Below are 24716 nucleotides of genomic sequence, written 5' to 3' on the forward strand. Positions count from 1 at the left end.
GAGCCACCATTTTTTTCAGAAGAGGCTCTTGCGCAAGAAGGAGCATCTACACTGCCCTTTCTTGCGCAAGAAAAACCCTCTTGCGCAATGCCGTTCTTCCTGAAAAGTAATAGGTGTAATGGCATTGTGCAAGAGCATCCCTTAGGCTTTATTTTCTGAAAGATCCGCGTCTAGACTAGTGCTTTTTTCCGGCAAAGCTCTGACCCAGAAAAAAGCGGCAGCCATTTTTATGCAAATGAAGCAGGGGGGATTTAAATCACTGCTTCATTTGCAATTGTGATGTGTTTAATTTGCATCCCTTTTATGGAAAAGGGATGCAGTCTAGACACAGCCCATGTCTGAGACCAATGATACTGCTGCACTGGTATCCGCTTTCATGCGTACACGTTTGCCATCCCACAGTGGGGTTACCCAGTATTCATGGGAGCCCCCTTTCAAAGACAAAACATAGCAGGGCACTTCTTCAGATGGTGTCACCTTGATCATCAGGTGTCTGCTTTGATAGTATGCAGATTTTCCTTTTTGTCTCACAGATCACAGGCCTTTCTTTATTTTTGTTTGTAGGCACACTCAATGTGTTCTTTTTTCCCCACACAGTCAACACACTAGGTCCTTACAACAGCGGTGATGCACGGTGACCTGGCTTACCACAGTGGTAACATTCCTGGTTCCCCACTGTTTGGTGGGTAGTTTCTTGGGACACTTTATGCACCTAGGGAGTGCACTGAAGTATTGCACCTCCCATGTGGCCAGTTCCATGGAGACCGCAATATCAATAGCCTTCTGTAGGGTGAGTTGAGCTTCTGTTAACAGATGACTCCATATAGCTTCACTGTGTAGGCCACACACTAACCTGTCATGTATGGTGTCATTTAACATCTCAGCAAGCTTTTTCAAATTTACTACAAATTGTACAATTGTTTCACTTTCTTTTTGTTCTCTGTTATAGAGCTTATACCTTTCTGCAATCACCAGTGATTTTGGAGCATAATGTGACCCCAGGATTCCCACAATGTCACTGTTAGATTTAGTCTCTGACATAACAGGGAGCAGCAACCTGCATAGCAGAGAGTAGGTCTTAGCCCCTTCAACACTTAAAAATATTGGCAACTTCTTCTCTTCCTTAATGTCATTTGCAATAACAAAAAGTTCAAAATGCTCAGTATATACCTGCCAAGGCTCTATAGTTTCCTCAAAAGGTCCCAGTGGCCCTGTAAGTGTAGCCATGGCTGCTGCAACTTTTTCTTTTTCTTTTTCTTTTTCTTTTTCTTTTTCTTTTTCTTTTTCTTTTTCTTTTTCTTTTTCTCCACTAATTAGGTGGGAAGCCCTTCATTGTCCAATGTGCAGCTGCCCAGGCACATACTTTAGAAGGGAGTATCCATAGACAACCTGAATAGAGCTCATAGACCACATGTCCATGAACAACAATTTGAGAATTTTCTTTTCTAAAGTAATTATTGGGTGTCATACAAAGCCAATGGGGTAGAAGGATCCAAATAAGCTCTGGGGATGCTCTGTTATTGTAAGTGCCATGTTGGTCATGAAGATTTTTCTTCTAGAAAATTATTTACTTATTTTATTGTTTAAATGATCTATGAGGTACTAGATGGAAAGTGAGATTAGAGGAAACATTTGAAGACATTGAGAGAGCTTGTTGAGAGTTCACGATCAAGGAGATGAAGGGACATCATGGAAGAAGGAAGAGAGATGCTTTAGAAAGAAGGGTAATATAGAGATATGGAGACAGGTGCATGACTGGTGAATTGAATGAATGAATCTGATGGATACCTAATTATTATACGTGGGTAGGATTCAGGGCTGTGTAGAACCTTCTAAGTAAGGATGGAAAAGTTGAAACTGACACAGTATGAAACTTGTAAATGGAGGTGTGAGAAGTGGTCAGAACAATAGACAAGGAAGATAGAGCCCAGCAGCTTTCCTAGGCCCAGTTACCTCCCTCCCCAGACCACCCCTTTAGCCTGCCCCAGGGCCTGTTCTGTCTCCCCCTCTCATGCTATGGCCAAGGGCTGGGAATAGTTTGGGATAGGAGGACTACTTACTGGTGTGCTGGCAGGTAAGATGTGCTGGTCAGCCCCTTTCGTGTTATGGTTCTCTCCAGTGGGCACCCTGGAAGATAGCACTCGCTTCCCCCATCTCATACTACATCCCTCCAAAAGCAGCCCCTCCCTTTGCATATTAAGGAAAAATGTGTTCTCCTGGCATAACCAAACCCTGACCTTGCTTTCAGTTAGGAGAAGAGGAAGCTGCATACCAAATGTGATGGCCCGAGCTGTTACCATTTAGGAGGAGTTCTTGAACAAAGGAACTTGCAGACAGACTCTCAGACTCACAGACAGATGCAATGATAGGTTTCAAGGTATCTCCCCTCATTTCATTTCTTTCGATTCCCCTTTATAGACTTGCTTTTATCAGATCCTAAGAGAATTGGAAATGAACTTGTTACAAAGGGAGAAAATGTCCAGGGCTGTACTTACTCAATAATATGTAAAATAAATATAAGAGTAGAATTAAAGCAAGAATAGAGTTTAGTCACTGATTAATATTATATCTAAGCTAAAGAGAAACTCTGGTAAGGGATCTTCTAACAGAGGATTTGTCAAATGACTAATGAATTATATTTCAATTCAAACCTCAGTAGTTAGAAGCATTAATAAAATTATCTCAGGCAGTTTTATGTGGGAAGCATATGTGGTGAAAAAGTGTTAGATAGGTACATTTCTGCATTATTGAGCTCATATTACTGACTGTGCTGTGAGAGATGAATAAAAAAGGTGAAAAGATATGATAAATGCTGAAAAGTGCACTTAAAGTAAATCAGTAGGAATCGTTTCAAGCACTCCAGTACCAAAAGATGTCAACATAGTTCAGGAAATCTAGGGAACAACAGAAAATTGAGGAAATAAATTGAGGAAAGAAGGTTGAGGAAAGATTCTATATGTGAAAATGTTTAGTTTAGCTGGATGACAACTAAGAAGAGATATGTTATATTTAAGTACTTCACAAGTACAAACCTTGGGAAGGATGAAATTCTTCTGGCTATCTGAGCGTTATAATTAGAAGTAAAGAGATTAAAATATTCCAGAAATGAAACAAACAAAACAACCCAAACTGAAACCTAATAGAGGTCTATTGGAGTGTGGAAATTGTCCTCGGAAATAATGGGAATACTTGTACTCGATTCATATGATACTGGACTTCATGAAACCCTTGGGGAATATATTGTAGGGTACAACTCTGTATTAAAAGAGGGAGGAAACTTTTACTAGGTCTTTCCTTTAAAAAAAAATTCCATGATGGACCACGAAATGGTCACCACATACCAGGGCACTCTAACTCCTTATTTGTTTCCTATAAGACTTAAGCCATTAATCATGTTGTAAGAAAAAAGTTTTCATTAACGTTTCCTAGGTGAATAGCTGAATATCCTTTAAAATTGTCATTGTAGTTTTTCATCTACCACTAACAGGTTTGTTTGAGATATAAGAGAGCTTGATTTTTTTCTGTGACAGCTGCAGTCATTTGAATGCACAATGTCATGAAAGGACAGAATAATGAAAATATAAAAAGAAAAGCTTGTTGCATATGTATGGATTGTGAGTAGCTCAGACTAAATTTTTTGTCAGTTTGTGAAGTCTAAAATACAGTTGGGATTACATCAGATTTACCCTTCAACTCTTGTAAGAGAGGAGAAATACACACCATTCAATAAGCCAGTGTTAAAAAAACCCACAAAAACTTGAGCTGTCTCCTCTATTCCCTTTTTCAACCATTTTTTTCTTGTAATGGCCTACTTTTGAGCTATGCATATAATAACTGATCTATAGTAGTTGAGAGAACTCTTAATTGTGACAAACTAAAGCACATCTGGAGTGCTCAGTTACCTCACATTAGTTGTATGAAGTAGGAAAATAAATCCATCCTATTGTTTAAGGCCATTCATTACATTAAAAAGATAACAGAAATTCAGTCCTATTGAAAACAATAGATTTGCTATTGACCACATAATGTAAATTGACTATTTGTTGAAGTCTTACCCATTAAAGAAATAAAAAATTGTGCAGGATATTAACAGTGTGTAAGCATACAGCTAACTACTTCTTAACATTTAAATATTGTGTAAGTCTATAGGAAAATCTTTCATAGAATCCTAGGGCTGGAAAAGACCTCTGAAAATCATCGACTCCAAACCTATGCCCAAAGCAGGACCTACCCTAACTAAATTATCTCAGCCTGGGCTTTTGTCACGCTGAGACTTAAAAACTTCTAGGGATAGAGATTCCATCATCTCTCTAGGTACCCCATTCCAGTGCTTCACCAACCTCCTAGAGAAATAGTTTTTCCTAATATCCAACCTAGACCTTCCCCACTGTAACTTAAGATTATTGCTCCTTGTTCTACTATCCGTTACTACTGAGAACAGCTTCTCTCCATCCTCTTTGGAACCTCCCTTCAAGAAGTTGAAGGCAGCAATCAAATCCCTCTTCTGCAGACTAAATAAGCCCAAATCCCTCAGCTTCTCCTTGCAGGTCATGTGCTCTAGCCCCTAATCATTTTGGTTGCCCTCCACTGGACTCTCTCCAATGTGTCCACATCCATTCGATAATGGGGGACCCAGAACTGGATGTAATACTCCAGATGTTGAAGCATAAGCTTTCGTGGGCAAAAACCCACTTTGTCAGATGCATCTGATGAAGTGGGTCTTTGCCCACGAAAGTTTATGTTCCAACACTTCAGTTAGTCTATAAGGTGCCACAGGACTCCTCGCCGCTTTTGCAGATCAGACTAACACGGCTACCCCTCTGATACTCAATACTCCAGATGTGGCCTCACCAATGCCAAATAAAGGGGACTGAACTGCTGCTTATCCACTTTGTCCCCAATCTGTAACCGTGCTTGGGAATCTTCCATTCCAAGTGCAGGACTCTGCACTCGTCATTTTTGAACCCCATCAGATTTCTTTTGGCCCAATTCTCCAATTTGTCTAGGTCACTCTGAACCATATCCCTACCCTCCAAATATGGATCTCTCCTCTAGCTTAGTGTCATCCTCAAACTTGCAATTCATCCTCTCATCCAAGTCATTAATAAAGATGTTGAACAAAACTGGCCCCAGAACCAATCACTGGGAGACTCCATTTGAGACTGACTGCCAACAAGATGCTGAGCCATTGATCACTACCCATTGGGCCTGACAATGTAGCGAGTTTTATATCCATTTTACAGTCCATTGATCCAATCTATGCTTCCTTAACTTGATGGCAAGAATGCAGTGGGAAACCATATGAAAAGCTTTGCTAAAGTCAAGGTATATCACATTCACTGACTTCCTCATGTCCACAGAATCTGGTACATCACCATAGAAGCTAATCAGATTGGTCAGGCAAAGGGCTTAAAGGCTGTAAACAAGTACCATGCTTGTCCCAGCATATGAAATTTTAGCAAATAAAACCCAACATTTGTAGTTGAATTTTTGTGGCTTCTAAAATGTGAATTTGTCATAATCAGAACAGAGCATGATTTAGAATATAGTTCGTTTTGTTTTCCAGGAACTAGATAAATGTCATTCAGATTGGGTTAATACATATGCAAACATACTTATGTGCATTTTAGTTGATATTGTGTATTGTAAATAATCTACTTGCTACAAATGGAACTGAAGAGCAATACATGTAAAAGGCATCACCAGTGAATTTATTCTAATGTTTTCCAATTTCAGAAATAGCTCTTCAACTTGCAATTCACTTATCTCAAATGAGATTAAAAAATACAGAACCAGTAGGAAATAATAACATTATTATTATTTATTATTATTATTATTATCAAGGAGCTGATAGAGGAGGTATCTGAGCCTCTAGCTATCATCTTTGGTAAATCATGGGAGACAGGAGAGATTCCAGAAGACTGGAGAAGGGCAAATATAGTGCCCATTTATGAAAAGGGAAATAAGAACAACCCAGGAAACTATAGACCAGCTAGTTTAACTTTTGTGCCAGGGAAGATAATGGAGCAAGTAATTAAAGAAATCATCTGTAAATACTTGGAAGGTGGCAAGGTGATAGGGAACAGCCAGCATGAATTTATAAAGAATAAATCATGTCAAACCAATCTGGTAGCTTTCTTTGATAGGATAACGAGTCTTGTGGATAAGGGAGAAGCAGTGAATGGGGTATACCTAGACTTTAGTAAGGCGTTAGATACATTCTCACATGATATTGTTATCAATAAATTAGGTAAATACAACTAAGATGGGGCTACTATAAGGTGGGTGCATAACTGGCTGGATAACCGTACTCAGAGAGTAGTTATTAACGGTTCACAATCCTGCTGGAAAAGTATAACTAGTGGGGTTCCGCAGGGGTCTGTTTTGGGACCAGCTCTGTTCAATATATTCATCAATGATTTAGATATTGGCATAGAAAGTACGCTTATTAAGTTTGCAGATGATACCAAGCTGGGAAGGGTTGCGACTGCTCTGGAGGATAGGGTCATAATTCAAAATGATCTGGACAAATTAGAGAAATGGTCTGAGGTAAAAAGGATGAAGTTTAATAAAGACAAATGCAAAGTGCTCCACTTAGGAAGGAACAATCAGTTCCATACATACAGAATGGGAAGCGACTGTCTAGGAAGGAGTATGGCAGAAAGGGATCTAGGGGTTATAGCGGATCACAAGCTGAATATGAGTCAGCAGTGTGATGCTGTTGCGAAAAAAGCAAACGTGTTTCTGGGATGCATTAACAGGTGTGCTGTGAGCAAGACACGAGAAGTCATTCTTCCGCTCTACTCTGCGCTGGTTAGGCCTCAGTTGGAGTATTGTGTCCAGTTCTGGGCACCGCGTTTCAAGAAAGATATGGAGAAATTGGAGAGGGTCCAGAGAAGAGCAACAAGATTAATTAAAGGTCTAGAGAACATGACCTATGAAGGAAGGCTGAAAGCATTGGGTTTGTTTAGTTTACAAAAGAGAAGACTGAGGGGGGACATGATAGCAGTTTTCAGGTATCTAAAAGGGTGTCATAAGGAGGAGGGAGAAAACTTGTTCATCTTGGCCTCTGAGGATAGAACAAGAAGCAATGGGCTTAAACTGCAGCAAGGGAGGTTTAGGTTGGACATTAGGAAAAAGTTCCTGTCAGGGTAGTTAAACACTGGAATAAGTTGCCCAGGGAGGTTGTGGAATCCCCATCTCTTGAGATATTTAAGAGTAGATTAGATAAATGTCTATCAAAGATGGTCTAGACGGTATTTGGTCCTGCCATGCGGGCAGGGGACTGGACTCAATGACCTCTCTAGGTCCCTTCCAGTCTTACTATTCTATGATTATATAAAGCAACCTGTGTACACCAGTGAAAATATATTTTTGGTAAAATAATTATACCTAAAACTGAGAACCAACACTGAACTATGTCCAGGTGCTAGAGTCCATCATTGTTCAGTTCATTGACTTATTGAACATAAAATGTGACTTCATCTTCACCACATCTGGAATCATTCTGCTTGCACTTCTCCTATTGGTCTGCTGTATTAAGGGATACAAAGACAATTTCTACTGCTTCTGATGAGAACTGAGTGAACCTATTAGATTAAAACAAGAAGTTATACAAAACACAACATCAATCTGTTTCCTTTGAGAGCTTTTCAAAAGTTTTAGCCTTTTTCTGCCTCCTCCATTTTGGTTGTCATTTTTCCTTATGTTCAGGCCCGGAAGACAAATTACTAAAACATCACAAGAAGATTTGTTCTTTCACTATTTCTGTCCTGGTTTAAATTATGAATAAGCCATTATTTTGAAAGAAAATATAACAATACGAGATTCATATTCTACGAGGACAAAGAGGTTTGGCTAAGTCGTCAATCTTCTGAATGTTGAATTTTATCTCCAAATGGTTTGAGACCCATCTCTCACTATATGCGAAATTTTAGTCCATGTTAGAGTATTTTATTATGATTGTGAAGATAACAATGTACTATTTCTACAGCAAGATAAATGTGAAGGTTCCTCCCTGCAAGCTTAGAATCTAGTGGCTCAGTCCTGCAAAGATCTTACATAGTGATTATTTGCATGAGGAGTCTCATTGGTTTCTATACTCAGTAATATAACACTATAAGAGTGCACCATAATGGTCAGTTGGTTGTTTATCCTTTCATCGGTCAGAAATACAAAAGCTATTTTCTTATCATAGGTGGATAACATCAGATTTCAAGGATTCATTTCAATCTTTTTATATATTTTCAGCAAATAAACATTGTTAAATATTTATAGATTCATAGATTCCAAGGCCAGATGGGACCATTGTGATCATCTAGACTAAACTACTTGGGTACGTCTACACTACAACGCTAATTCGAACTAACTTAGTTCGAATTAGTTAATTCGAACTAAGCTAATTCGAACTAACGCGTCTAGAACTAAAAACTAGTTCGAATTAGCGTTTTGCTAATTCGAACTAGCATGTCCACATTAAGTGGACCCTGAACCGGGCTTAAGGATGGCCGGAAGCAGTGCCGGCAGGGCATCACAGGAGGACATAGAGCGTGGAGATGCAGTCTCAGGCTAGCCGAGGGCTGCACTTAAAGGGACCCGACCCCCACCCCGGATGGACAGTTCTCAGGGGTGCCCTGCTTGCAAACCAGTCCTGGCTTGGAGTGCCCGGAGTGCCCACACTGGGCACATCACAGCCCTCGGCCGTCAGACCGGCTGCACTTGCCACAGGCTGCCATCTGGGGAGAGGGGGCAATTGGGGGGCTGCAGGAGAGCTTCCACCCCCAGAAGCCCGCAGAGCCAGCCCAGTCCTCCCCATCGGGGGCTCGTACCCCATTCCTCCCTCACCTCCTTCCACTTACCCTTCCCTACCCCTTTTCTTGATGTACAAAATAAAGGACAATTGTGTTCAAAAATGAAATCTGTCTTTATTGAACAAAACTGGGGGAGACTGGGAAAAGGATGTGGGAGAGGGGAAGAGAGAGGGTGGGAGAGGGGAGGGCAACTAAAATGATCAGGGGTTGGGAACAGGTCCCATATGAAGAGAGGCTAAAGAGACTGGGACTTTTCAGCTTAGAAAAGAGGAGACGGAGGGGGGACAGGATAGAGGTCTCTAAAAGCAGGAGTTGGGTGGAGAGGGTGCATACATGAAAGTTCTTCATTAGTTCCCATAAAGAAGGACTAGTGGACACCAAAGGAAAGGAATGGGTAGCAGGCTTCAAACTATTAACAGAAAGTTCTTCTTCACAAAGCAAAGAGTCAACCTGTGGAACTCCTTGCTGCAGGAGGCTGTGAAGGCTAGAACGAGAACAGAGTTTAAAGGGACGTGAGATCAAGTGATGGAGGTTGGGTCCATGGAGTGCTATTAGCCAGGGGGTAGGAGTGGTGTCCCTGGCCAAGGTTTGTGGAAGGCTGGAGAGGGATGGCACGAGACAAATGGCTTGGTCACTGTCTTCGGTCCATTCCCTCCAGGGTCCCTAGGGTTGGCCGCTGTTGGCAGACAGGCTACTGGGCTAGATGGATCTTTGGTCTGACCCAGGACAGCCATTGTAAGCTCAGGGTTGGGGGTCTCAGTGGACCCCCTTGATTTTCATGCACACCTGCTCCTGGGTGGCCAGGCTGGCAGCTATCCAGCCCTAGACGGCCACTTTCCTGTGCCTAGTGCGGAGATCATGGACGAGGTCCATGATGTCCGCACTAGCCCAGGCGGGTGCCCGCCTCTTGCAGTCCCGGGCAAGCTCCCGGGAGCCGCCAGCCTGGTCCCGGGAAGAGGGGGAGGGCTGGGGGGCATTGGGTGGGTGGCTCGATCTGTGCCAGGTGCAGGGTCTGCTGGCTGGGTGCTGGCAGGCTTGCACCTGGCACGGGCACTGTAGCCAGCCCTTGCCCCTTTAAGGGGTCCGGGGCCGGGAAGGGGGCAGACGAGTTTCCCTGGTGTTGGCCAGAGTGGCCACCAGGGAAACCTGGGGAGGGCTAGCCTCCTACTAGTTCGAATTAAGGGGCTACACACTCCTTAATTCGAACTAGCTAGTTCGAACTAGGCTTAATCCTCGTAAAATGAGATTTTCCTAGTTCGAACTAAGCGCTCCACTAGTTCGAATTAAGTTCGAACTAGCGGAGCACTAGTGTAGTGCCTATGAAAGTTAGTTCGAACTAACGTCCGTTAGTTCGAACTAACTCTGTAGTGTTGACATACCCTTTGATAACATTGCCGATAGGATTTCCTCCAAAGAATTTTTGGAGCAGATCTTTTGGAAAAAAATCTTGATTTTAAAATTCGGAGTCTCCATTGCTGACACCTTCTATTAATATGTTCCAATGGCTAATTACAATGTATTGTCACAAATTTGCATCTTAGTTCCAGTCTCAATTTATTTAGCTTCAACTTGCAGTCACTGAATCATGTTACGTCTCTGTCTTCTACCCTGAAGACTCCATGATTAAATATTTGTTCCCCATGTATATGCTTTAGGGCATCATAACATTAGAAAAAAAATCCCAACACACAAAATGATAGTCTAAGTTGGCTGTTACCAACCAAGAAAGGAATCGTAGAGTCATTGTGAATTGTTCTCTGAAAACATCCATCCAATGTCCAGTGATGATAAAAGAAATAAGACAGTTAAGAACCATTTTGAGAGGGATATATAATAAAACAGAAAATATCATAATACCATCTTATAAATCCATGGTTCACTCTCAGATGATGGAGTCTCCCCATCTAAAACAATATATATTTAAAAGAATTGGAAAGGTATAGAGAAGGACAACAAAATTATCAAGGTGATGGAACAGCTTCAATAGGAGAACATTCTAAAAAAATAGGGACTATTCAGTTTAGAAGAGAGACAACTGGGGGGGGGGGGCATGATAAGCTTTATAAAACTACAAACAATATAAAGAAAATTGAGGCAAGAATTATTTCCTCCTTCACACAATGTAAGAATTAGGGTTCACTCAATCGCCATAAGGCTTAAAAAGAAATATAAGCTAGTACTTTATAGAACACATATGTCAACCTATGGCAACAAGTTCCACGGGAAGTGGTGAAGGCCAAAAGTATAAATGGGTGATATATAGTCTCATCATATAGTGATAACACTCTTTCCATTATGCTTGTTTCTCTGATAGTTGTTAAAGTGAAACTACTAATGATAAATATTTTAAATCAGCAGGGAGAGAAAACTTACATCCAAGAGTTTTAAGAGAGTCGATCGAATAACTCATTGGATCATTCAGATTAATTTTCAATGAGTTTTGGAGCTCTAGGGTTACACTGATGGGAGATGCTTCTTATTGCCATAGCTTCTGCCTTTTGGGGGGAGAGACTATAGTAATTGATAGGAGAGCAGTGTGTCTTGTCAAGACCACAGTAGTGCTGCTTTAGCCAGTAATGTAAACTTGTCAAAAGTAGTTTAATGGATAGGTCAGTGGTTTGAACATTGGCCTGCTTAAACCCAGGATTGTGAGTTCAGTCCTTGTAGGGGACCATTTAGGGATGTGGGGCAAATTTGTGTCTGATGGTACTTGGTCCTACTGTGAGGGCAGGGCACTGGACTTCATGAACAGGTCCCTTCCAGTTCCATGAGACAGGTATGTCTCCATATGTTATATTATTTATTAAGTGCTGATAATTCTATTTTTACAATAATTTCAACTAATTTGTCAGATAAGTAATTGTTCTGTAATTGCCAGGATTGCCTTTGGAACCATTTCTGAATTACTATTGATAATTCTACTATTTCCATATATGGATCAATGCCTTTGTTAGGATTCCTTTTGTTTCTTATACATACCTAAAAACTCATTATTACCTGTAAGTGTGATTTCCAAATATTTCTCATGATGTTTTTTGCTTCCCTTATCAATTTTTTATACTTCCTAACCCCTGATTTTTATTCATTATTATCTTCTCCTTTATTCCATTTATTATGTATCATTTCCTCACAAGTGCCTTCATTTTCACACTAAACCTGGTTGTTGTCATCATCTTCCTTTATTTAACTCACTCATCTTTCTTTTTCGGTGATGGGATTGTGACTTTTGGGGCATATAAGGTTTTCTTCAGTATTTCCCAATTACCATTTTAATGTGTACATGTCTTTAGTTCTAAAATTTACTGTGAAGTGTAGATATTTGCAACACTCTATAAGTTTCACATCAGGTTTGAAAATTATGTACATATGCATTCATTTCTTAATCAAGAGAAAGTCAGGTAATGATTTTAATGGGAAGCTGAAAGTCCTGGTCTTAATTCGCCAAGTCCTCTCTTCAATGAGCTTTTATAGTACTCCAGTCTGCTAAAATTAACAGTAATTTCACCTATCACTTCCATTTCCTCTTGAGAAAATTGCCGCCCTCCCTCCAGCCCCTTGTTGTGAGTGGCATTTGTCTGGACTGTATCTTTGTGGTTCATGGCAGAGAAAGAAAAGGTGACAAGTATAGAATTCTGTCTTTCAATTCTTCTGGATGATAACTTGTAAGTTTTCAGTGTAGCCCATAGTATTTTATTTATTCTCTTTGTATAATTAGTTTTCTTTTGCATTTAGGGGGAAAAATCCTAGACTTAAGCAGGTATGACAAATGTAAACATGCATTATATTCCTCTGTGAGGATACATTTTAAATATAAGTAGTTAATAATAATTTGTTAATGTTGCTGAATTATTTTAGGCTGTTGCCTTTTAAAAGCAATGGGTGTATTCAGCTTTGGTAAAAAGCAGTGGTGCAACTAAACAAAAGTTGTTACCAGTACCAGAGGGAGGGCACACCAGCTAATGGGGTGGGGGAGGTGCATGAGCCCTCCACATAACTCTGACCCATCCCCAGCTTGGGACTCTTTCCCCCCCCCCCACGCTTTTCCTCCCTTTCTCTCCCCATCCTCCCACGTTGGGAGTGTCGGGACTGGAGCAATGTGGCACCGGAAAAGTTGCAGGCACTTCTGTTCCAGTTCTTGCTGCCAGTCCAACTAGGGAAGGGAGCAAAACACCCAGTCCCTCCATGGAATTGTCATGCATATGCACAGGACTCAATGGTGGTGCGAGGAGGAGTTCTGCTCCTTTCCTTGATGGAGGAGCAACGAGAACAGGAGCAGAACTTCCATCCCCTCATCCTATCCTTCTATGGAGATGCCATGTTTGTGTTCAGGGCTGGTGGGAGCAGAGCTGGGAGTTCTGTTTCTTTCTCCATTGAGAGGAACAGTGGAGACCAGATCTCATCCCTGTACACAGAGACAGGGCAGCCAGTGGAGGGGCTGGGGCTGGGGCTGGCTGGCAAGGAGTTTTTCCAGTACATCGTACTGACTAAAAATAACTTGCTGGTATGGTATACCAGACTATACCAGCCCCCACACACCACTAGACAAAAGCAACACATTGTCATATAGCTTTTGATTTTATCTTCAGAATACAAGTTCTGTGTTTTTCAGCACTGAGAACCCAGGGGAAAGTTTTGGCTTAAGAATTTGTTGCCTTTTGGCATAAAAAGGACCAGCAGAAACATCCTTATACGTTGTAACCCCTCAGTGAGAGTTGCAGGTGGCATTCTGCAAAGAAGTTCTCAGCAAATCATCTGTGACTGACATGGGCTTTTATACAAGACATAAACCTCTAAAACTCTAGAAAAGATGCCAGTGCATCTCTTTGGTGCAGAAGGATGTTTTTCTGTTTTTTTTTAATATAGGGTGTACTAATCAAATTTACAGTAAGTATATATTTTGTATAAAACAGAAGCCTGATTTGCAAGTATCTTTACAATATATAATTTGCTGTTCATAGCAGAGTGAAATTTCACAAAGATTAATATTCAGGGATAAGAGAATTCATATTTAGAATGTAATTGTCAGTCTTTGTTACTATCCAGCTGTAAGATTAAAAAATGATATTCTGTTTGCGAAAGATGTACAATGGGATTTAAGCATATTTCACTAACCAATTATAAATCCAAACTTACTATATCTCTTAGTTTTGAAATGGTCTATTTTTTCTTGCTCTGGCTCAAATTACTATATTGTAAATTAGAGCATTCTATCTGGTGTGGTTTAATACACTGAGAGGCGAGAACTGTCATCAGCAACTAATTCTTTCAAATGTCACAGGAATAAAACACATACATTTCAAGAAAAAAAGTTTGCATTTTTTCCAACTGTTAAACTGAATTTGAAATGTCGCAAAGGAAACATTGTAGGGGTAGAAATCAGATTCCAGGAGAAAATCCTCTCTCTTTGAACACTGGTGGACCTGGCTCTCATTTACACTGACAGGGGTATGGACAGGGGTATGTCTATGCAGTAGCTGGGATGTATTATTTCCAGCTTTGGTTTAGAATAATAGGAAATTAGGTTTGGAAGAGACTCCAAAGGTCATCTAGTCCAATACCCTGCTCAAAGTAGGACTAGTCCCAACTAAAACATTCCAACCAAGGCATTGTCGAGCAACGCCTTAGTAACCTCCCTAAGCAAGTCATTCTAGTAATTACCACCCTCCTTTTGAAATTGTTTTTCCCATTATCCAACCTAGACCTCTCCCATTGCCACTTGAGACCATTGCTTCTTTTTCTGTCATCTGCCACCACTGAAAATAGCCTCTCTCTATCCTCTTTGGACCCTCCCTTCAAGTAAATGAAGGCTGCTATCAAATTCTTTTCTCCATTCTTCTCTTCTGCAAACTAAATAAGCTCAGTTACCTCAGCCTCCCTTCATAAGTCATGTGCCCCCATATCCCTAATCTTCTTTTATTGCCTTCCAATGGACTCTCTCCAATTAGTCCACATTCTTTCTATAGCAGGGAGGTCTAAAACTGAATGTAATGCTCCAGATGTGGCCTCTGGATAGAGGGAAATATTCATTTCCCTTGATCTGCTGGAAATCCTCCTTAGGGAGTCCAAAATGCTGTTAGCCTCTTAGCAACAAGGGCACGCTGTTGACATGTATCAAACTTCTCATCTACTGCAATCCTCAGGTTCTTTTCTGCAGAACTGCCACTTAGCCATTGAGTCCCTGTCTGTAGCAGTGTGTAGGATTCTTTCGTCCTTGTCCTTATTAATCCTCCTCAGATATCTTTTTGGCTCAATCACCTGATTTTTTCAGCTCAGTAGGGTAGGGGGACACTAGCACACCTCATGCTAATACCTAAAAAATAAAGTGAATGCAGTGGCAAAAGCAGCAGCTTAGGCTAAGTGCCTTATGTGCAATTCATCCCGACCTTCTGAGTATGCACTTGAGTGGCTGGACTGAGTCACTGCACATTCCACTTTGGCAAAACTACATAACCAGAGGCTGGTTTATGCTACTTTGGCCGTGGAAAGAGTCTCTAAAGCTGAATGTACATGTGACTTTTCATATCCTATAATCATATTCACAGGGATGTACTCTTGCGCCCATGTGGTTGGTGCTTGACTGACTTCTGTAGTACTCCATGTAGGTACAGGTTTCTGCCTATGCAGAGTTGAGGGCCATTTCATTGTTGTTTTGTTTTGTTTTTTTACAATATTTTGTTACAATTGTTAATTGGATATTGTTTTCATTTGCTTCAGTTATATTGCTTTTCTATCTTTTTAAAAAAACTTCTTCCTTCTCCCTCCTTTGTCTTCCTGCAAAATAATTATCTTCACTACGGTCTTTCTCAGATATAACAGAGGTGGTGTTTTTTTTTTACACTATAGGAAAATCTTGTATGATTTATTATCGTTACTTAGTTTTCTGTAGTCTTTTTTTCAAAATATATTATTTTGTATTTAGCTTTACAGAACAGTTATTTTAATAATTTTTTGTTTTGGAAATGTAACTTTTATAGTTAATTCAGTCTTATACAATCTTTAAATCAGCATATTTATAGAACTGATTTCAATGTAAACGTATTACCAACTCTTTTGAACAATATCTAAAAATATTAGATTTCGGTGTTGGAAGTGGGAATTGTATAAATGTGTTAACATTTTGCTCTAGAGTGTATTTCCTTTCAGTTGCTGTGTATGAAATAAATTGTGCTTCCTTCTGATGTTATCGACAGGAGAGCATGTGCATGCAAATATTGACCAAATGAGGCATGATTTCCTCCTACTCAGGCTTTTTGTGAGGAGGATTTTTTTAGGGTTACTCCAATATTTGCCAGATGCACCAGTTTACTAGGGAATACTGAACTGGTTGAAGACTAGGCAGTGTGTGGATAAATTGCTTCCTGCCTTTTCCCACCTCTGACATGCACCTTAACTGTCTTAGGATTCCTTCACGTGGAGGGTGAAGGCCAGGTGATGTAATCAGATATGTTAGCTCTATAAGGATTCAGGCGGAATCACCATCTGCCCTTTAAGAACAGTTTTCCAGCTGATCTGCACAGATTGGATTAATAATTCCCTTTCTAGAAACACTAGTAAGACTTGTTTCCAAGTTGCAGGGTTTGAAAATGACATTTTTGTTTAAGTGTTTTGCTTTTTCTCCTCAGAAGCCAATAAAACAGTATAAGGAAGGTCAATTTTATTAATTCAAAATGGCTATTTTAAAAAAGAAAGTTTTTACAAAAGAACTTGTACACATTTTTTAAAACTAAAATATTAGTAAAATTTCTGATAAGTTTCAGTTAGTTTTTTGAAAACTTGTGAAAAAATTAGTCAAGATTTGTTGATGAAATTTATCACTTTTGAAACAAGTCCCTTTTAAATAGAAAATGTTTGAAAATAATCTAGGCTCTCTATCTGTTAAATGCTTGTGAAAGGAAAGCTTTTTCCTATTTTTTCTCTATTTTATCAGAAAATATATTTGCTAAATCAGATCCATTTGCAAGTTTGTCTTGAAGAAATAGCATAGAAATAGAATTGTTTTTAGATCCAAAGCCCTTCATTTCAGGGAAGCTATGATTATTTAGGCTAAGATTTTTTCCAAAGAGCTGAGGATCAAATGTTATAGTGTGTCTAATGTGGGAAGCATATATACTATCATTCAATTTTCAGATAGAAGTTTTTCATTTTGCATCACATTTAAGTAATTTGCCTCCAGTGAGCATTGCTGACTTCCCAAACAGGTAAAAATAATCTGGCAAAACTGAAATAAGTGAAAAATATATGGAACAAGGTTCACTTGGTTCTCGTTAAAATTCTGTTTAAAATGTAATCTTAGGATTTGTATTTGCCTCACTTGCAATCACAATCTAAACTACATCACATTGCTCCTGTTTTACCTTGACAAATGTTATGTAATGTGATCTATTTCTGTCATTAAAGTCAGATGTTTCAATATAATCACTTTTGTTTTATAGACATGTTATTGGCTTTGCTATTAATGTCAATGCCATAGAAAAGGGGGAAAGATTCATTCTTTTAACTAGTAAGAATTTTTTTATATGATTATTCCTACATACAGCTATTTCATAAATGTTCAGAAGAAAGTCAAATGTTGTAACCATTATATGTAAAATTGTTGGATAATTGTTTTTTTGATTGTTACAGTTATAAAAAGGCCCTGAAGCCTTCTCAGCAGGGGTGAAATTTACCACCTGTATGGGGCTGTTGCAGTATGTGTGAGAACATATTTAAGTGTTACATGGGCCATAGAGGTGAGCTGTGGATTGGGGTGGATTTTCTACATAAAAGTATTACTTTGCTTGTGAACTTGAAGAATCCAACACCCAGAATGTAACAGGAAGTAGCACAGGGGACCAGATTCCAGTCTAGTGCTGCAGTCACACTGATTGACAGTGTGTTGTAACTGAAATGGCTGCTGACTCAGTGGGAGATCACAGTGGGCTGGGACACAGTGGAGTCAGTGGGACACCGAGGTCTGCCATCCAACTACTTTTGGCCCTACGGGGCATGCACTCCTTGCCTGAGAACCTAGCTTTCTTTGGCACTCATTCCTGCAAGAGCCGTAAATGTTTGCCACCTTGCCCTGCTTGAGGGCCTGGCCTCATAGATTGCTGCAGCTCTGCATACAGGCCGGAGCCCTGTTTGTGGATCTATGCTGGCCAGAGGGAGCTAAAGCCCTATTTATAGCTGTCTGCCCCAACCACATGGCTGTAGGCTGAAGACTATTTGTGGTTCTGCCCTGCCCAGAGGGCCAGAACTCCCTGACAGATTGTTAATTATAGGCTGTTAATTACTGTCTGCCAAGGTACTGGAGCTCTTCCCTAAAAGACTATAATGAGGTAGAGTGGCCTTCCTCCCAAGTTTGAGAGCAAGGGTCCACCACAGTCTGCTATTCATGGCAATGTTTTCAATAGCTTGCGTGGGCTCTTTTATATGGGTTATTTGAGAAATAATACATATAAACCAGAAAAACTTGGCAAGCTTAATGTGAGTTTCCTACTCATTCTTCTATTGGTGAAAGAGTATACTAGGAACTCTGCCAAACTCCGGAGTTGCGTGCACATGCTGAGATCTGCAGGAAGCCAGGACATACACAGTCCTTGCCCACTCTGTCTAGGCAAGTCGTTTAATCACCCTGACCATTTCTTCCCAAGTCTGTTAAATGGGAATCATATAATACCTTGTGCTTTTCAGTTGTATAACTTAACACACTTCTCAAAGGGATGTCAGTAGCATTATTCCCATTCTACAGGTGGAGAAACTGAGACACAAAGAGCAACTTGCCAGAGGTCACCTAGCCCACCAGTGCCCAAGTTGGAAATAGAATCTACATTTCCTTAGTCCCAGTCCAGAGCTCTCTCCATTGAACTACACAGTCTTTTATTATATAAGATCTACAATACAGTAATACATGGGATGTGGGATATCCATGGTCACAAAGAAGCAAGTTCATCATTTAATTTCTTGGTTTTCCTACAACAAGGTGATATTGACATTTATCTACTAAGTAATGTTTATCAAGAACTACATGGGAATAAACAGTAGCTAAAACTATTTAGTAGTAGGATTTTGAGAAGATGACAGTAGGAGGAATGGCACAACTTATCCTGGTACCTTCAAAACATAGAATCCTAAAACCATACAATTAGAAGGGTCTGTAGTCTAGCCCCTGCTAAAATGAAGGATTTGTTGTGTCTAAACCAGAATTCTTGGTCAGTGGTACATGGACCCCTAGGGCTACACAGAGGTTTTCCAAGGGGTACATGAACTCATCTAGATAGTTGCCTAGTTGTACAACAGGCTACAGAAAAAGCACTAGCAAAGTCAACACAAACAAAAATTTCACACTGTTCTTACAGTTAGGGAGTTTTTCCTGAAATTTCATCGAAATCTGCAATCTAAACACATTGGATCCTGTCCTAAACTGTGTAGTGAAAGGGAACAACGTTTCACCATCTTTTTATGGCAGTATTTTAGGTATTTAAAGAACTGATCATATTCCTACTTAATCTCCATATGATTCCTACTGATCATATTCCTACTTAATTTCCAAACTAAACAGACCCAGTTACTTCTCAAATGGTTTTCATTTCATTCCCATGATCATATTTGTCATTTCTCCCTAGAACCGGATATGGTACTTCACCTGAGGCCTAACCAGCACTGGTACTATTACTTCCTGTGACTTTTATGCTGTAACTTGGCTAATGCAACCTAAAAATGTTTGCTTTTTTTTGCAACAGCATTGCACTGTTGACTCATATTGAGGTTATTCTGATCCATCACAGTTCCCATATCTTCAGCAGTGCTGGTGCCAGACCACTTATCCCCATTCTATATTTGTGCATTTGTTTTTTGTTTTCTCTTAAAGGTAGCAGCTTACATATGTCTTCCATGGGCGTGTGCACATTAGAGTGTGCACCCAGGGAATTTTTATTAAGGAGAACATTTATTGAATACTCAATTATAAAGGACATTATTTTTATTCATCAAACAAAGTAAAGAAAGTAAAACTTAACTACACCTAATTTTTTTTAAAGTAACAACTAAACTTTACTTAAAAAATATAAACCTAAGTATGGGATTTTGTACTTCTTAGTTTGTTTTTTACATGTGCAATTCAGCACTTATTGCATAACACAGCAATTCCTACTTTAAAACTAAAAGAGCGTATCATGCGATTAAATTAAAATGCAAAGCCACTTTTTTTTTGAGACATTATAGGGTTACCAGGTAGTCTTAAAAAAATACTGGACACATTTCATGGTGGGGGGAGGGACCAGATGGGAGGGGAGTGAGGCTGGCTGGGAGAAGGGGGGGGGGGGCAGGAAGCAGAGCTGGAGGGGGAAGGGTTGGGGACTGGCCAGGGAAGATCGGGGTGGGGGGAGGGACGGCCGACGGGAAGCAGAGCTGGTCGGTGGGGGTCGGGCGGAGCGGGAATGGCTGGGGGAGAGCGGGGGGAAGGGAGGGCAGCCAGCGGGAGTGGGGCTGGCAAGGGAATATCGGAAGGAGAAACTGGCTGGCGGGAGGTAGAGCTAGTGTTGGGCATTGAGTACAATGGGGCTGGCTGGGGGATGAGGGGAGAACTGGCTGCTGGAAGCAGGGCTGGCGGCGGGTGCAGCGGGGCTGGCCGGGGAAGATTGGGAGGATAAGTGTGGGAGAACCAACTGGCTGGCAAGGAGAGGGCGGGAGGGGGGGAAGAGCGTATCAGCCAGTAGGGAGCAAGCCTGACCCAGGCAGTACAGATCCCAGAGCGCTTCCATCCCCCGCATGTTCGAGGAAAAGCGCGAGTCAGTCTGGCTGCGGCTCCGCCATGTGCTTGACCAGCACGCAAGAACATGGAGCGGGCTGCCCCTCTTCTTCACATGCAACCGGGGATTCATAAATGATCGCGCCCCACCTCCCAGCCACTCCCCCCGCCAGGCTTCCGGGCGCCCCGTTGGAAAACCAGAAAATACCGGACATTGTTCATGTCCGGTATTCTCTGGATTTTTTTTACCAGGCAGAGCCCCAAAAACCAGACTATCCCGTAGAAAACCGGACACCTGGCAACCCTAAGACATTAGGGTGTCCCTGGGCACACCCCGAACACATGCCAGTGATGTCTTCAATTAATTTTGTCTAAATTGAAGTTCTCCAATTTACCAAGGTCCCTTTTGAATTTTACTTCCATCCTACAAAGTGTTTGCAATTCCCTTCCCAGCTTTTTGTCTTCTGTAAATATGATCAGTATGCTCTGTGTTCTTATACCCAGATAACTAATAAATATGGGGGATATGATGTTAAACAGCCCTCAGTATGGAACAGATCCCTGTGGAACCCCACTTTTTTTGCAGTTGTTTAACCAGTTATTTATCCATTTTATCTCATAAAACAAGGTGATTGGGCAACAAAATGGCAAATTGATTTTAATGTTGATAAATGCAAAGTAATGCACATTAGAAAAAATATTCCCAATTCCACACACAAAACAATGGGGACTAATTTATCTATTACCACTCAAGAGAGAGATCTTGGAGTCACTGTAAATAGTTCTCTGAAAACATCCACTTGATGTACAGCAGCAGTAAAACAAAACCAAACAAAATCCCAAACCCCAGAATGTTAGGAATCATTTAAAAAGGGATAAAGAATTTCTCGTTGCCTCTACATGAATTTATGGTACACCCACATCTCGAATACTGTGTTGAGATGTGGTTTCCTCATCTTAAAAAAGACATATTGGCATTGGAAAAGGTTTAGGAAAGGGCAACAAAAATGATTAGGGGCTTGGAAAGGGTACCATGTGAATAGAGACTAAAAAGACTAGGGCTTCTCTGCTTAGAAAAGAGGAGACTATGAGGGGATATGATAGAAGTCTATAAAATCATGACGGGTGGAGAAAGTGAATAAGGACAAGTTATTTACTGGTTCCCATAGATCCATCAATGGCTATTAGCCAGGATGGGCTGGAAATGGATGAGAAGAGAGGGACCACTTGATGATTACCTGTTGTGTTCACTCTCTTTGGAGCATCTGACATTGGCCTCTTTTAGAAGACAGGGTTCTGGGCTAGATGGACCTTTGGTCTCATCTAGTATGGCCATTCTTATGTTCTTATTATATTCTTATGTTCACTTAATGGTAACTCTGCCAATCCCACATTTTTCCAGGTTATTTACCTGAATGTCATGTGTCAAAAATCTTGCTGTGGACTGTGTACAGCTCTTCATTCCCCTATCCCATCCACCAAACCACTTACCCCGTCAAAGAAGGAAATCAAGCTGGTTCACCTTGATTTGTTCTTACTGATTCCTTGCTGGCTGCTAGCAATTAACCTGGCATCCTCCACGTATTACAAAATTGAAAGCTTTATATATTGCTCTAATAGTTCTCAAATATTAAGGTCAGGCTGACTGGTTTATAGTTCCCAAGCTCCAGCTTCTTCCCCTTTTGGATAATGAGTACCACATTAGCCCTTCTTTAGTCTTTAAGGACTTCTCCTGTTTTCCATGAGTTTTCAAATATTATATCTGTATTAGATCACTTTCATTCACAGAGTGCATCATCCACACAGACCACACTTAGGACCACGACATCCCAGTTTCTCTTCCAAAGTGTCATGGGATTCCACCCACCGCCCCTTTTCACCAGAAGTGTCTGCCTCTGAGATGAGCAGACAAGACTCAAGGCCATGATCTGACTTGGCTATGGCTGCAGATATCCATACCAGGGACTAATCTATAAAATGTAGGGTGTTCAGGGACTGATTCTGTTGCTGTTTTTGCCTAAGGGACAAAGAATTGTAGGGCAGTTTTTTTATCCTTTCCTTCCCTCACCCCAAAGCACCCTCATTTACATCTTCATAGGAGCCAATTATAATTTGATATGTTGTTATTTCTGACAAAGAAGTGTGCATTTTCTAAACATAATTTCATTATCACCACTCTATCTGAAGCCGGATGGAAATCACTATGTTCATCCTGCAAATAATCTAATATTTCAAAATTTGTTTTGTTCCTCAAATTTTTTTATTCAAAAGATTCAAATGCTTTATTTCCACTTCATGTGGCAGAACTATATCTCACAGATCTGCCATGATACCACATGGGAATTATAATTCAGGTGCTGCCCATTCTCATTCTCTTCTGTGAGCCAGGCTTCCTGTCTAGAATAAATCTCCCATGGTGCATCAGATTTGTTCAATGACGGAGGAGATCAAGCTGGTTCGTTGGAGATGGAGTTCAGCCATGACGACCAATTTATAAAGGGGGAAGAGGGCATTAGGCTTGCAAATTACAACAACCTGAGGTACCATAATTGCTCAGATTCATACAGATTAATGTTGCTGTGAGGAAACGGACAAACAATGATAAAATCAAAATTTTCTTCTGAAAAAAATCTAAATTTTATAGAAATAGCTTGTTCATCAAAAAATGTTTTGATTAAGTATTCCTGATGTCTTCTAATTGTATCTAGCATTAACTATCATTGAAAATGTAAGCATTTCACAACCTTAATGCATTTCCAGACCTTTTTCTTTGCCCTACTGTATGCGTATGTTGTTATTCAAGTTTATAGTCTTATGCACAACATAAGAACTGTCTGTTACTGTTGTGACGTTTCATTGCAAAACAAGCATGAAAATTGTTAGATTTTGTTAAAACATTGTTAGGTATTTTTTATGATTTCTCCTCTACTTCTTTCATTCTATAAATTAGTATCTTTGTAAAGTTAGTCAGGAAATACAAAAGTTTCAGATTATATCTTTGAGTCAGCAGAAAATGATTCTATATTCACCAAAAAGGAGATGCCTGAAGCAGTTTTTAATATAGTACATCAGCAACAGGAACACAATATATGGAGAAATTCAGTTTCATATTTAATCAGAAATACATACTGAAAATGTGATAGAATGACACTAAAATGTTATACATTAAAATGCACAGCTCATTACATAAATCAAGAGTTCTATGAAAGAGTGAAGTGATAAACTGGGGTGATTAAGTATTTCTGTATAGCAGATGATATGGAAAAATAATCTTAACATCTTTGGCAGTAAAATATAGTTGTGTAAAATTAAGGCAAGAAGTAAAATCCTGTAAAACAATCTCTTACCATATTTCAGAAAAAAGAACACTTCAGACATATTTATTTTAATTGATGTATATGTTCATCTTGCCTGTATGTGGGACTGATTTCAAGAGTGAATGGCTGATACAGGTTCTGAGTCAAAGCCCACTGAAGTGAACAGGATCTTTCCAGTAACTTGAGTGAGTTTTGGATCAGAGCCACAGAGTATTATTATTGAATGCAACCCTGTATTATTTCTTGAGAACAACATGGATTTTGAAAACAAGTTTTAAATCTTGTGTTTGTTTCCTGGCAAAATGATGATTCTAGTATTTTAGTTTTTGTGACTTTTTCTCTTAATAGATGTTGGTTATTCTGTTTTTAAAAACCATAATAAATAAGAGAAGCAAAACCAAGAATTAATTCAAGTGTCCTTGTCTTTGTCACATCAAAAATAAACTGTTTTGAGGAAGTAAAACATTCAGTAACAAAATGTGCAAGCCTTTGTATTCAAAATATGAAATACGCAATTAGCAGAAAATCATTGAAAAATTGCAAAGAAGAGAGAGTAAGAGGAGTAATGTTTAAGATGGCAAGCTTTATGGACAATATACTGTTTTCCTACAAAAGTGTGCATTGCCTATAGCATTTTGGGCACTACCATGATATAAATAATCATATCACCCCTTATTTTAATGTTACATGTTAAGAATTGTTCCTGTATTCCACAAATTTTGTTAATTAATCCTTTCTTATTAACTACTAATATTATTATTACAATAGTCTGGAAACACAGTGCTCCTTCACTCAACAGCTAGCTTGACTACTTGGGAAATTTTAGCCCTGGAAACTGTAATTAGCCTTAAGGATGCTTCC

The 24716-nt window shown here is 39.9% G+C and overlaps 1 protein-coding gene across 3 annotated transcripts in view; it reads left to right on the forward strand.

Annotated features, from left to right (window-relative positions):
* The window catches only part of PTPRD (protein tyrosine phosphatase receptor type D), a 1795899-nt gene that overhangs the window by 197247 nt on the left and 1573936 nt on the right, over positions 1-24716 (forward strand). The gene's annotated exons all lie outside the window — the stretch shown is intronic.

The sequence above is a fragment of the Pelodiscus sinensis genome, chromosome 6 (genome assembly GCF_052426305.1).
Source record: "Pelodiscus sinensis isolate ZL-2025 chromosome 6, ASM5242630v1, whole genome shotgun sequence".
Classification (NCBI taxonomy): Eukaryota; Metazoa; Chordata; order Testudines; family Trionychidae; genus Pelodiscus; species Pelodiscus sinensis.